The sequence below is a fragment of the Sus scrofa genome, chromosome 4 (genome assembly GCF_000003025.6).
Source record: "Sus scrofa isolate TJ Tabasco breed Duroc chromosome 4, Sscrofa11.1, whole genome shotgun sequence".
Taxonomy (NCBI): domain Eukaryota; kingdom Metazoa; phylum Chordata; class Mammalia; order Artiodactyla; family Suidae; genus Sus; species Sus scrofa.
Window position 1 is genome coordinate 114,701,329 of NC_010446.5, and position 14,946 is coordinate 114,716,274.

Genomic DNA, 14,946 nt, shown 5'->3' on the forward strand with positions numbered 1-14,946 from the left:
TTATAAAAATTCTAATGCCTTTATCATAGTCTAATTCCATTTATCCTATCCTTCCATTTTGTGCTCCTGTCTTCATATATTTTACCACTCCATAATTTATAAACCTCATGATATAGTGAGTTTTCCTTAACTAGTCAAGAAGCTTTAACTATTTCAAAACATAACAATTAAAGATGTATCATATTTCAGTACATTTCCACTTTCTATATTACACATCACCTTCTGGATAGTTGAGCTTTCTGGATTTTTCTGGGCTGTTTCTTCAAACTTAAGAATTTCCCTTAGAATTTCCCATATCAAATGCTCACTGAGATAATTTTTTTAAAGTGCTTACATAAGCACATGGTGCAAACTTTTATTCTAATACTTTGTCTGAATTATTATAACTACATATATTTATCTTCTTCAGCACAAAATCAGGACCTCAAGTGTAGGGTCCATGTACTATTTGCCTGTAAGACAAACACCCAGCAAAATGCTGGTTCATGGGTGGTACATAAGATGTATTAAATTTAAATTTTAAAGTTTCATCTAAATTAACATAGTGATTTATAATAAATATGTGAAGTTTAAAGTTTGGAAACCAAAAGTAAAATATATCTTCACCCTAAATATGAGGCAACTTTTTTTGAAACTTTAGCAAATCACAGCTATTCTTCTCAACCTTCATTGTACCCATTCCTATTTATAACATGTATTGGCAAACCATCTTATATAAAACATACATAAGAGGATGTAGGTGGAAAATATCTATACACATATGAACATAAATATATATATATATATATATATATATATATATACACATAAATATATGTCTCTGTTTTATAGGAAAGAGTCCAATTTACTTCCCAGTAGACAAATACCACAAAAATTACTGACTGAAAATGCAAGATGTCTTTTTAAAAAATATGGAAAAAACTAAGATGAGAAAATCTGCGAAAATAGCCAAAACATTAAAAGTTTTGAAATTTTATTCTAATATGCAGTTTCATGAGAAACAAGTACATCAGCCATCTCCATTCTCAATTAGAGTGGGAGCAACAGTATAATTTAATGGGACAAAATTTGGACTAGAAATAAAAAGATCCGGGATATTGTCTCAGCTTGCTTGGTATGAGTGTAACCTTAGTTTGCATTTTTAGAAATGATCCAGCCTAGTTTCACTACAATAATGTTCGCATTTGTTTTTCTACTTATATGCTTTATTTTAAAATTTTAATATATATTAACTTTATATATTGATACATGTTATACTAAATATATATACCATAATATATACATTGGTATATAATATATAACCATATAATATACATATCATCTATTACATTATACATTCTATTGTATAAAAAGAATAACCAATGTAAACATTTTTTTTGTCTTTTGCCCTTTTAGGGCCGCATCCACGGCAGATGGAGGTTCCAGGCTAGGGGTCTAATCAGAGCTGTTGCTGCTGGCCTATGCCAGAGTCACAGCAACGCAGGATTTGAGCCGCTTCTGTGACCTACACCACAGCTCAGGGCAATGCCGGATACCTAACCCACTGAGTGAGGCCAGGGATTGAACCCGCAACCTCATGGTTCCTAGTTGGATTTGTTAACCACTGTGCCCAGTGTAAACATTTTAAAAACAAACATAACTGTGTAAATAAAACTAAAATGGTTGAAATCAAATATATGAGTTTCATAGGATAATGAATAATCAAATATTCAAGCGTTTTCTTTCAATCAGTGTTGTATTTTTTAATGTGCTTTACAAAACAAATACGATCAGGAAAGACAGTTATCAGAAGTTATTTAAGAAAACTTGTATGAAACACACAGACTCATTTTTATCTTGGTTATATCAAGTCAATTTATCCTTGCAAATCTCTCTGTTAATATGTCAACAGGATGGGAAGTGAACTCTGACATCCACTTTATTGGCACATCACAGCCAACTGTCATATATTGAACGAGACCAAACTGAAAGTGACTATTAAACAATGTATTATTTTTTTGTTTCTGAACAGTTTAAGCTCATAGAGGAAAATAAGTTTATCACAAATTGACTTCATTTGGTTTTACAGAAACTATTCATTTTATAGGCAGTATATATCGTATGTACAACATGCATAACATGCATTAATATCTAGGTATAACAATCATTCTAGCAGAGTCAATAATAACTTCTACCTGTTCCATTTGCTCAGAGCATGAATAAAGCTTTCCTTATTTGTGGTCATAAATACTTCAACTTGCGGAATGTTTTTTTAATACACTGTAATGTGTCCTCTATTGAAATTGATTGCAATAGAAGTGATAATTTACAACTTCTACTGATCTTTCAAGTCAGTTATAATATCTTAATATATTTATCATTAATAAGTAAATATTCTAACTTTCTAACATTGTAAATTAAACAAATTTAGTAATGTCAATAAGCCCCATGTTTTCTAATATTCCTTTAAGTAATTAACTCAAAAGTAAATTTTGTATTATTACTACACAATAACTACATTTAATTAATTAAATTTCTGGGAATTTCTGATTTCATGTTCTTTTATATGTACTTGATTGGGGATCAATCTCCAGATAAAAGCACAAAGATATTCTCAAGTGATCTTAGGAAGTTATGTAATGTGAAATGAAACTTTTAGAAATTAGATGGTAGAATGCCTTGGTTTTTGCCTATAGTAGCACACATACCACATTTGCTGCATTCTACATTTGGTAACACATAATCTTCTATTTTAAAAAAGGAATATAATCGTTAAAAATAATTATCTGCTATTGCATAAATTTAATTAAAAAGGAGCATAAGAACATTTATAAATTGGAAGCAAGTAATTTAAGAGCGAATTCATGTTTAGATCCCCATCCTTTTCTTCAAGGAAAAGTAAACTAGAAAAAGAAAGTAGAAAATACAGCATGAATGAGACATCTATGGGAAACAAAGAAAAGAAAGGCTTTTAGTTGTTGAACAAAATAATTGAAAATTTAGGGAGGAAGAAAGACAGCATAAACTGGAAAAGTGCTGCTAAAGTTTGTATGGTATTGAAAAAAAGGCAACAAAATATTAGAATAAAGAATAATAGAATTGATTTGGCTAATATAAAATGTAGTAAATAATTAAAAGGATAATTTCAAAATACTGTACATGTAATAAATATAACTTTAGATCCACATGACACTACTATTTTTGAGGTTTTGGTATTTTATTTTTTTGTTCTTTTTGGGGGGGCTTTTTTTGCTTTTTTGTTTTTTCGTTTGCTTTGTAGGGCTGAACCTGTAGCATAAGGAATTTCCCATGCTAGGAGTTGAATCAAAGCTGCAGACTCCAGCCTATGCCACATCCACAGCAACACAGAATCTGAGACAACTGCAACCACAGCAACACAGACCTGAGCCGCAACAGCTCAGGGCAACACTGGATCCTTAACCTACTGAATGAGCCCAAGGATTGAAACTGCCTCCTCATGGATACTAGCTGGGTTTGTTACTGTTGAGCCACAAGGGGAACGCCTATTTTGAGTTTTTAAAATGTCTTTTTTTTAGTAGTTCGATAAATAATGTGATTCATACTACAGTCTTACTTATTTTGTTAGGATGTTAGTGCAGAATAGAGGATGCAATGAGAAGGAATTTGCGAGAGTGTTTTATTTATTTATTTGGCTACACCTATGGTATGTAGAAGTTCCTAGGTCAGGGATTGAATCTACCACAGCAGCGACCTGGGCCACTTCAGTGACCCAAGCTGCTGCAGTGACAACGCCAGATCCTTAACCTGCTGCTCTACAAGGTAACCCCTATGAAAGTGTTTTAAATTAGAAAGTAGTATAATTGCAGGTTATAAGCAACATGACACAAAATTTGTCAGATAAAATGCTCTTTCTGTGAAAATCAGTGAAATAAAAATAAATATCTAGAAAACAATTAGAACAGATACTTGTTTCTATCTGTTCCTATGAACTAATACAGTCACCTTTTGGTATCCACAAAGGATTGATTCCAAAGACCCCAGTAGATACCAAAATCTATGGATGCTCCAATCCCTATTTTAAAACGTCTAGCACAGTGGGCCCTCTGTATCTGCAGGTTCCACAGATAGAGTGCTTACCGTATGCTCAACAAAATGAGAAATTATTGTTTCTTTAGGCAATCTTTTATTTCAATTGCGTTTGCTTCATTATCTCTCTGTAGGACCATAATTTGTTTTATTCATCTCAAAAGTCTCTCTCTCTACAACGAGAAACACCCTGGTTAGTAAATCTATAAGAAATCATGAATCCTTTAAGGTTATTTTTAAAGTAAGTTTCAGAGGAATTCTGTGCCAAAAGGCACTTCACGTTAAAAGTATTCCAGTGAGTTAAAAATGCAGGGACTTGTCAATTATGCAATTCTTGTTGGTAAAACAGAATAGGTAGTACTCGTGTAAATATCTACTATAAAATTGCTATAGGCCTCAATTGACAGTATGCTAGAATGGCACCAATGTCTTGTAAATTATCAATACAACAGAATGAATGAGTGTTAGCAGATCTTGTTTGTATATTTACAAATGTAAAAACATTGCCATGGCAATATTTGTGCCCCTATTGTCAACATCCTTTTCAGTACTGATGAACAAGAATAAGCATTATCATTGATGTGAATGGTAAAGAATGGTGAAATGTACAATGACGACTGTCCAGAGTGTTTTAGGTACTAGGATGATATCAGTCTTTTGTTTTGAAAAGTATTAGTGTTTAAAGAGAAGTTTCTTGCTTTTGCTTGGGATTGTGACATCTCTTAGTCCTGTAGGCATAGGCGACATACAGAAAAGGTGCTGAAAAGCACAAGAAGGAAGAGCAAAAAGTTCAAATAACACCCATTTGACTTAATGACATCCACAAATAATGCATAAAGAGTGAAATACTTAGTATCATATATGTATGAGATGAAAAATTTAAAAATCCATCATTTATGAATTCAACATGTAATTCCACAAGCTTCAGTCCTTTGTGTTAAACACATGATACAAAAGATTTCAAATCCTAACTTAAAGTCCTAAGTAATCAAATGAAGGCAAGCTTTGTCATTCCAGCTTATTTTAAAAATATGACTCTTAAAATAATTTTTATCTCCTGTATTATTCAATTAGTATTTTAAAAACTCAAGATGACTATAACAAAGATAGATATATTTAGAACCATAGCAATTGTTGCATTCTTCCTTGAAGAAGTCTTCCATGATAATGACCCAAATTGTTTATTTTAAAGCAGTCCTCTCACTTAAGAATCATCAGTTATTGGTTTGATTGTGTCAACTTGCATTGAATTCCAGGTAAAGATTTCCATGGTTTTACTAAGCCATAGGAAGGAACATGAAGGATATACTCAGTCCAGATGCTTTACTATCTGACATAAAATTTTTTTCAGATCAGAGCAGATGTTGAAAGAAATATGCACCCAAAGTTGTCTTTCCTATGGAGCTTCAGTATTAATATAAATAGCATAGTTGTGATTGTATTTAATTATAATATAACTAGAATTACCTTAAAAAAGAAAGAGATTTGGAGTTCCCTTCATGACCCGACAAAGATCCATGAGGACACGGGTTCTCTCCCTGATCCATACCAAATAAATGGCTGCAGATATTTGAGGGGTGGACTGCAAATACAGTAGCATCACCATAATGTTTCTCCCTCATCTCAGTTTCTGACTTCAATTTGAAAAATGCCCCTAGAGCCTGTCCAATTTAATTTTCTTCTCTTGGCCTTTTTGCTTGTTTGTTGTTTGGTTTTAATAAGAAGCCTCTACTCACGCCCAATGGTAAAATTTAACCCTCCATGGTTACTGCATTCAGCTGCCTCTCCTCTTAAAATTAACCTCAGCTCTGCACTTCTAAGTGAATTTGTCTGTCTTGAGCATCACTTGTCTACATAGCTCCCCAATTCTGCTCTTAGATTTCAGTCTTCTAAGTCATACTCACAGTCTTCAAGCATAAACAGGGGTGAACTCCCTACCAGTGTTTAAGGAACTCCTGAATCTTAAGACATTCATCTTCTCACTTTCCACAGCTTTCCTGCTTCTCTTTTTGTGGCTTCTAAAGGAATTTGCCCTGACCTGCCCTCCCAAATCTAAAATCCCTCTATCAAAGGAAGCAGTAGAGAACTTGCTGAAAGATTAGAACATTCCAGTCTTTCATTCAGAATTTACAGAACTATTATTGGAAGAAATTCAGAAGTTTCAATTTCTTTTCAAATTAGTTCATGATTCTTTGCTTTCTGCCAGTTGTACTTCAGGGCCAGGAACTGAGGGAAAAAATGCCATAGAAATTAGTGTTGTTCCGTATGTCAAAAGTCTAACAGAACCCACAGTGTGACAAACTAAAATAAATACAAGGCTTGGAACATCATGACTAAGAAAATATATCATACCCCTCCCAGAGTAGGGTTTTTTTTTAGAAAAATATTGTTCATTTCCACATGTATCACTGAAACTCATTTCTATGTAGGAGTACTATCTTCTGTTTATGAAATGATAGCTGTTTCAAAATGCATCGACTGATACATTTAAAAATTGTTTTTCCACTGTATCTATTATACATCTTTCTGCCTTTGGATAAACATACATGTCTGTCGAGCCTCCTCTGGTACCTCCTCTGTCATCATCTCTACTATCAAACTCAGCAGAAATAGTATAAGCAGTGTTTAGATGTGTCTTATCATAGTTCAGTATTAAATCATTACAAAACCATACCTGTGGATACATCAACTTCTAACTTAGATTATTACCCATACAAGATTATAACATTGCATTTTCAACATTTATTAAAGAGTTAAAGTGTGTGATATACATACAACTTGTGTGTTTTTTGTAAAGAAAATAACTGATTTGGTTCATTTTTATGTATGGTTTTATTTCCAGAATACAAAGATATCATCACATTCCTCTCAGAATACAGAATTGGGAAGAAATGCAAGCCAACCATCAGAGAGGTATGCTTTTTTGTTAATTAAAGCTGTAGTGTACTTTTTTCTGGATTGGCTTCAAAGAAATTCAGAAATTCTCGTTTTTACTTTAACATGAATGTTCAAGTAAATCTTTTTTAATTGACATATAGAGATTTAAAATGTAATATTTTCATATTTTAATCCATTATACTTTATTATGAGATACTGAATACAGTTCCCTGTGCTGAACAATAAGTCCTTGTTGGTTACCTATTTTATAAATAGTAGTGTGTATCTGTTAATCCCAAACTTACCCCCTTTCCTATTTGGTAATCATAGATTTATTTTCTAAGTCTGGGAGTCTGCTCCTGCTTTATAAATAAGGTGATTTAAATCATTTTTTTTAGGTTCCACATGTAAGTAATATCATAGAATGTTTGTCTTTCTCTGACAATTTCACTTATCATTGGGTCCATTTATATTACTGCAGATGGCAATAAACTACTCTTTTTTATGGTTGAGTAATATTCCATATATATATATATATATTCCATTTCTTTATCCATCCATTCATATGTGAGTGGACACTTCCATTTCTTGTCTACTGTAAATAGTGCTGTGGTGAACACTGGGGTGCATGTACCTTTTCAAATGATAGTTTTCTCTGGATATGTAGCCAGGGGTGGGATTGCAGTATCATATGGTAATTCCATTTTTAACTTTTTAAGGAACCTCCATACTATTTTCCATAGGGACTACACAAATTTACATTTTCAACAAGAGAGTTCCTTTTAATCCACAGTCTGTCTAGAATGTATTGTTTGTAGATGTTTTGATGAAGGCTATTCTGACCAGTGTAAGGTGATACTTCATTGTACTTTTGAGCTGAATTTTTATAATAATTAGCAATGTTAAGCATCTTTTCATGTTCCTGTTGGTGATTTGTATTTCTTTGGAGAAATTTTTATTTAGGTCTTCTGGCCCATTTTTTGACTGTGTTGTTTGTTTTTGATATTCAGGAGCTTTTTGCATGTTTTGGAGATTAACCCCTTGTTGGTCGCTTTGTTTGTATTAAATTTACCAGTTTTTTGTTTTGTAATGTAGCATGTGACCTATTGTGGAGAATGTTTGATGTGCACTTGGAAAGAATGTATCTTCTGGGGTTTTTTTTTTGGAATGGAATGCTCTATAACTGTTAATCATGTGCATTTGGCCCAATGTGCTATTTAAGGCCTTTATTTCCCTATTGATTTTCTGGTGGATGATCTATTCATTGATGTAAGTAGGGTGTTAAAGTCCCCTACTATTACTGTGTTTCAGTTAATTTCTTCTTCTATATTGACTGATATTTGTCTTATATATTGAGTTGATACTATGTTTGAGGTATATATAATTGCTATATCGTCTTCTCAGATTGATCCCTTAATCATTATGTAATTTACTAGTTTGTCTCTTGTAAAGTCTTTAACATTTATTTTACCTGATATAAATACTGCTACTCCAGCTTTCTTTGGATTTGCATTTCTGAGGAATACCTTTTTAACCCACTCACTTTTGCATTGTATTTTTCTCTAGCTCTAAAGTGAGTCTCTTACAGGCAGCATATATATGAGTCTCGGAGTTTTGTTTTTGTTGTTGTTTTTTGTAGTTTTTTAAATTCATTCAGACTGTCCATAAAGAGAGTCTGTTTCTTTTAGTTCAGTAATTAATCCATTTATATTTAAGGTAGTTATAAATATATGTCTTTCTATTGTCATTTAAAAACATTTTTTGGATTTATTTTTGTCAGTCTTTTCCCCCCTTTTTTCTTTTGTTCTCTTGTGATTTAATGACTATATTTTTATATTTGGATGCCTTTTTCATATATATACACACTCACACACATAACATATTTTTGTTTATAGATACCGTGAATTTTTTATATGTTTATATCTATATAAAATTGTTTTAAATTTCTGATCTCTTCATTTCAAATACATTTTAAATATCCTGCATTTGTGCTCTCCTCCCCTCACAATTACTGTTTTTGATATAGTATACTTGTGATTATTTTGTGTATCACTTAACTGGTTATTGTGGGTAGAGATGATTTTAGTACTTTTCTATTTTAATGTCTCTCCTAGCTTTCTGTCTAGATGATATGTTTGCCTTTACCAGGCCCTTTCTCTGTCTCTTCTACTTCTGGGACTCCTATAATGCAAATATTAGTGTGCTTGATATTATCTCAGAAATTTTTTAAACTGTCATTCTTTTCTTTTATTATTGTTGTTATTCATTGGCAGTAATTTCCACTCTTTCGTCATCCAGCTCACTGATTCATAGTTATGAATCATTTTGTCTACTACTGATTGTTTATAGTGTATTTTTCATTTTAGATATTGTATTTATCACCTCTGGTTATTCTTTATATTTCAAAACACTTAAAAAAAACTTAAAATGTCTCACTCTGTGCATCCATTCTCCTCCCAAGTTCTTTGAGCAACTTTATAATCATTAAACTATTTCTCAAGTAGATTACCTATATCCACTAAATTATTATTTTTTTACCTTGTCTCTTCATCTGGAATATATTCCTCTATAGCTTCATTTTGTCTAAATTGCTTTTTGTATTTTTACATATGTGGTAGCTTAGTTACATTTCTTGAACTTGGAGAAGTGGACCTCTCGAGGAGATAGCCCATGCATCCTGTCCTAGCAGTGCAATCCCTTCTTACCAGCTAAGCTACATTCTCTATGGTTCCTCCTAAGGGGGCCATGTGAGTCCTTCTGTTATGGCGGGCTGAATATGTGGGTGATCCAGTAGGCCAAGTTGGCCCCTAGTCTGGTTGGTTGCAATGCCCTTCCTTGTGTAACCGTTCCTGATTGCCGTTTAGTGGAGTCGGGTCACAAAGTGGCTGGGTGCAGAATCCTAGGTAACTCTGGGGCTGGTGCTGCCTCACTGGAGGCAGGATGGAATCAAGATCCTGAAGACTCTGGAACTATTGCACACCCAGCAGCAGTTGAAGCCAGATCCAGGGGTTAGTGCTATACTGCTGATAAGCAGAACTGGTTCCTAGAGTCTGACTGCAGGGTCCAGGGATCCTAGAGCTTATTACAGATTGTTGGGTTTTTTCCTTGAGGGGGGAGGGTAGTTCCTGGTATAGTTGGGTATGCTGTCTGGGATGTTTGGAAGGTTACATTGGCTTGCTAGTTGGTAGAGCCAGGGCCCAGCTAGCTGCTCCCAGGGTAGGATCTGACCTGTGTTGTAGGATCCTAGATTTCTGGTTTCTGCCCACTAGTGGATGATGCTAGTTTAGAAGCTTGTGCAGGCTTCCCAGTGCCAGTCCACTGACAGGCAGAGCTGGGTCTTAACTGTCTGGTGACCCAGGTCATGTCTAGGGTTTTGTCTAGAGGTGGCTATGGGCTATTTAGTCTTCAGGCAGCTTGTCTGCTTATGGGTGGTGCAATGTCTCAAGCCAGTTAGTTGTTTGGCTTGATGCATCCAGCACTGGAGTGTATAGGCTATCAGGTGGGACTAAGTCTTGGCACTAGTGATCCAAGATGCTGTCAGGATTGTTCACACAGCAGAATGTTCCCCAATGCTCTTCCAGCAATGTCCCAATGGTGAACCACAGCCAGTCCCCCACGTCTTCCAGAGACCCTTCAAGACCAAGCAGGTAGGGCTGTCTCAGGCTTCTATCAAATTACTGCTTTTATCCTGGGTCCCATTGTCCTTGATATGTTATATGCCCTCTTTAAGAGTGAAGTCTCAATTTCCCCAAGTCTTCTGGGGCTCCTATAATTAACCCTGCTGCTTTCAAAGGCAAGTAAGTGCTCTGGGGGCTTATTTCCCATTGACAGACCCCAGGATGGTGAGCCTGATGTGGGGCTCAGAACTCTCACCTTTGTGGGAGAACTTCTGCAATATAATTATTCTCCAGTTTCTGGGTGGTCCACTTGAGTATGGGATTTGAGTGTGATCTGTGTCTACACCTCCTACCTGTCTCATTGTGGTGCCTTCTTTATGACTTTAATAGTAAAAGAGCTTTCCTGGAAGGTTCAAATTTTTTTCTTCGATGGTTGTTCTGCAGATAGTTGTGATTTTGATGTGCTCCTCAGAGGAGGCAAGTTCATCTTTTCCATCTTGGCTGCTCCTTCCACTCTGTCTTTTGATCCAAATGATGTTTATTGATAGATATATGTATTGATTGCCATTTTGGCCCTGTTTTCCAGTTGATTCTGTATTTCTTCTTTATCCCTTTCTTTTTCTTTTTGTGTTTTGATAGTTTTCTTTTGTGTCATGCTTGAGTATTCTTCTTTCTGATTTTAGGAATCTATTGTATGTTTTTGATTCATGGTTACCCTGGTTTTCCAAATATGTTAACCTATGACTGTATCTACTTGTTTATTATATATAGTAATACTATATCTAATACTATATCTAACAAATAGATATTTATACTATGACTACTGGTAGTCATATAAGGTCAAACACACACTAAAAAAAAAAATCTACTTTTGGGGAGTTCCCTGGTGGCTCTTTGGGTTAAGGATCTGGCATTGTCACTGCTGTGGTGTGAGTTCAATCCCTGGCCCAGGAACTTTCACATGTTGTGGGAGTGGACAACAAAAATCTACTTATTCTTACTCCTCCTCCCCACATTTTATGATTTTAATGTCCTATTTTACATCTGCATATTTGTCCTTTTGCTGTGCATGGTAGTTTTAATTGCTTTCACAAAAATTTTTGGTTTTTTTTAATCTAAGTGATCTGCAAATCTTTAATATATTTGTCTTTTCTATTCTTTTTCCTATAATTCTTCTATTTAGAGAAGACCTTTCATTATTTCCTTTAGGATAGGTTTAGTAGTCCTTTTTTATTTTAGTTTTTGCTTATCTGCGAAATTATTTCTCCTATACTAAATGATAATCTTGCTAGGTAAGAGTATCCAATATTGAAGATTTTTTCCCTTTCAGGAATTTGAATATATCTTACCACTCCTTTCTGGCCTGCAACATTTCTGTAGATAAATCAGCTGATGGCTTTATGCGGGGGGGTCCTTTGTAACTAACTGTTGCTGTATTCAGAAATTTCTCTTTCATTTTTGCCATCGCAATTATATGTCTTAGGGTAGTTCTATTTGGTTTCATTTTCTTTGGGACCCTCTGTACTTCATGTATCTGGATATATGTTTCCTTCCTTAGGTTTGTGAAGTTTTCAGCCATAATTTCCAGTTACATTATTTCTGACCCCTTTTTTCTTTCTTCTCCTTCTGTGTCCCAATTATGAGTAGAATGGCACACTTCATATTATTGCATAAGGCTCATATATTGCTTTCATTTATATAATAAATGAAATATAATGGATTAGATTAGAAATACTTTAGAGAGGTTTATTTCATTATTTGTGTTTTCAGGGGAATTCACTTGTCCTTTTAATTGGAAGTGCTTCTTCATTTTATATTTCTCTGACTCTATGAATTTAGGAGAAATCATTATCTGCTGTAGTCTTAAGGGCTATTTTTATGTAGTAGTGTCCTGTGTAGCCAGTGTAAGTCTTAACATTTTTGATATGAGGGCTGTTTTATGTATGGATGCTTGCCATATCTTTCTTGTGTATACTGTTACTTCCTTGATAGGGTTTGTGATTGAACTGGTGTTTTTGTGACCAAAGCCTGCACTGTATGTCAGTTAGAGCCTCCTCTTTTTTTATTATTTGCTTTTTTTCTTTCATTTTAAAGTTTTATTGAAGTGTAGTTGATTTACAATGGTGTGATAATTTCAGGTCTTTCTCTTTGTTCTGTAGTTGTCACAGGGTAATGTCTCTCAGAGCAGTGTCCACTCCCCAGTTGTTGGAGTAGAAGTCTAAGGTATTGTTCTAAGCTGTGGTGTGAGGTTGGCAGGACTGGCATGCTCCTGCTGGGAAACTAGCTACTGAATATTCCCCTTCCAGAAATGTCCATCAGGTCATGCACTCTGGCATTGCCTGTAATCTATTGTTCTTGATCACAAAGTATACTTTTGCTGGAACTGCCTCTGCTATGGGAACACTTGCCATAGGCCCAGATATCCTTCTCAGGTACTGTTCTTATAAAACCACCAGAGCAGACCCACCTTAGTCCAGTCTGGTACCCGGACCCACTATGGGAGCTATGGAAATCAACCCAGACCCCATCCCTGCCTTCATATGAGCATGCCAAGAAAGCCTGATCCTGCTAATGTTGTACCTGTCCCAGCACCTTGGGTCTCCTGCAGGCACTGTGCTCTCAAAACTTCCTGTGGTATAAATATGAAGTTGCACAGCCAGGGAACCTGCTCAGATTTCAACCACACCTCTATGTATGGCCAACCTACTGGTACTTGTGGACTCACAGAGCTTGTAGGGGTAGGCATATTTAGAATGATGCTGCTTTGTTACAAATTTCACAATGGGTCTTCTATGGCAGACCTGGGCTCAAACTTGTGTGCCCCTCCATTTGTGGCCCAGACCACACTCTATGCCCTAAAGACTGTCTCTACACAGCCAACTTCAGTCCTTTCCCTGGGTTTGTCTGCTGAAACCCAAGTTTCAGCACCCAGCCTCCATATGCACCAGCAGATGTGCATTTCAGGCTGGGGAGTATGTGAGGTGTCCATGCTGATCCTTGCTAGTCTATTACACCTGCTGCAAGCTGGTTGCTGAACTCTGAACCTCTAAAGTTCCTGTTCTCTAGTTACTGGTCTCCCAGCCAGTGAAAGGGGTCCCTGAGGTGAAAGAATCTTTCTTCCATCACAGCTTCCTCCTGGGGTTGCGGGTCCCACCCAGATATGTTTTCCTTTCATCCTGTTCAGTTATGTGGTGATCTTTCTTATAGCTTTGGTTGTATGAAATTTTTGCCAGCATTCACTATGTACTCTACAATAAATATACCACATGTAGATGTATTTTTGATGTATTTGCGGCAGGAGGAGAGCTCCGTGTCCTCCTATTCTGTCATCTTGATCTTTGCACATTAAGTCTTTTTATTCCCCTCCTCTACATCCATTCTGATATTTACTTCATGGATTTTAATTTTCACTATGGCTTTTTTGTTTGTAAAATCCATAACTTAAAAATTATATAATTTTTTTTTAGAATTATGTTGGCTACACTTTTTGAAGTAACACAGTGACTCATTTCTATTTTCATAATGAACTGTGCTCAACAGGGTAGGAAGATAGATGACCACTAGAGTAGAAAATGCTTCTTGAATTTCACACAAAGTATATCTTTTTGTTTAATCTATTAAAATAAGTAGGAAAGGATATTAGTTATTGCATAAATATGAATGGAAAATTGCTAATTTGTAATAGCAAGTGGAAATTGTTGTAAATTAGAACAATTAAGTTTCTGCATCATAAAAGTAATGTGGGATATTATTGCAATAGCAGGCCTCTGATATAAAGACATGACCAGTGGATATTCAAAGAGAAAGAATATGAACTTTAACCAATACTATCTTTGCTTAAAGAATTCAAAAATAAGTTGGTATAATTGAGAATGGTAGATATAGGGCCTTTTTTTTTTAAGTGAAGGAAAGAAGTAGAGGAAATGACAAAATTAGTGCCAGGGACAACCTTTTTTATATATAACAAAAATCATTTACATAATTGCATATCCCAGTGCTAACAAGGCATCTACTTCATTTTGTGGTTTAATATTTAGAGCATTAACCAAGAAAAACACCTACTTTGTTATCAAAAAGAGATGCACATCAACATTAGAATAGTGGGGAAAAAAAGATGTGGAAAAGTCACTCTGATTTTTATGATGGTTACTGTACCATCATTCACATTATTTTATCATCATTTACACTGGCTGAAAATTGGAGATTCAATTATATTCTTCAGGATATGTTGTCATATGCCTAATAACTTAAATTATATATTTTTCAAATAATATAAAGTGTGTCACATGCAAACATTTATATTGATGAAGTCCAATTTTTCCCTCACTTTTTAAATATGCTGGTTAGGAGCTATTATTTCTAAGAGAAATTTATAAGAAAAAGACTATAAATGCTTTGAAAATCA

The 14,946-nt window shown here is 34.8% G+C and overlaps 1 long non-coding RNA gene across 1 annotated transcript in view; it reads left to right on the forward strand.

Moving 5' to 3' along the window:
• Nucleotides 1-6,960, forward strand: part of LOC110260473 — an 81,187-nt gene extending 74,227 nt beyond the window's left edge. The window contains exon 3 of the long non-coding RNA XR_002343782.1: nucleotides 6,890-6,960. This is a non-coding gene — a long non-coding RNA (uncharacterized LOC110260473). The remainder of the gene's footprint in view (nucleotides 1-6,889) is intronic.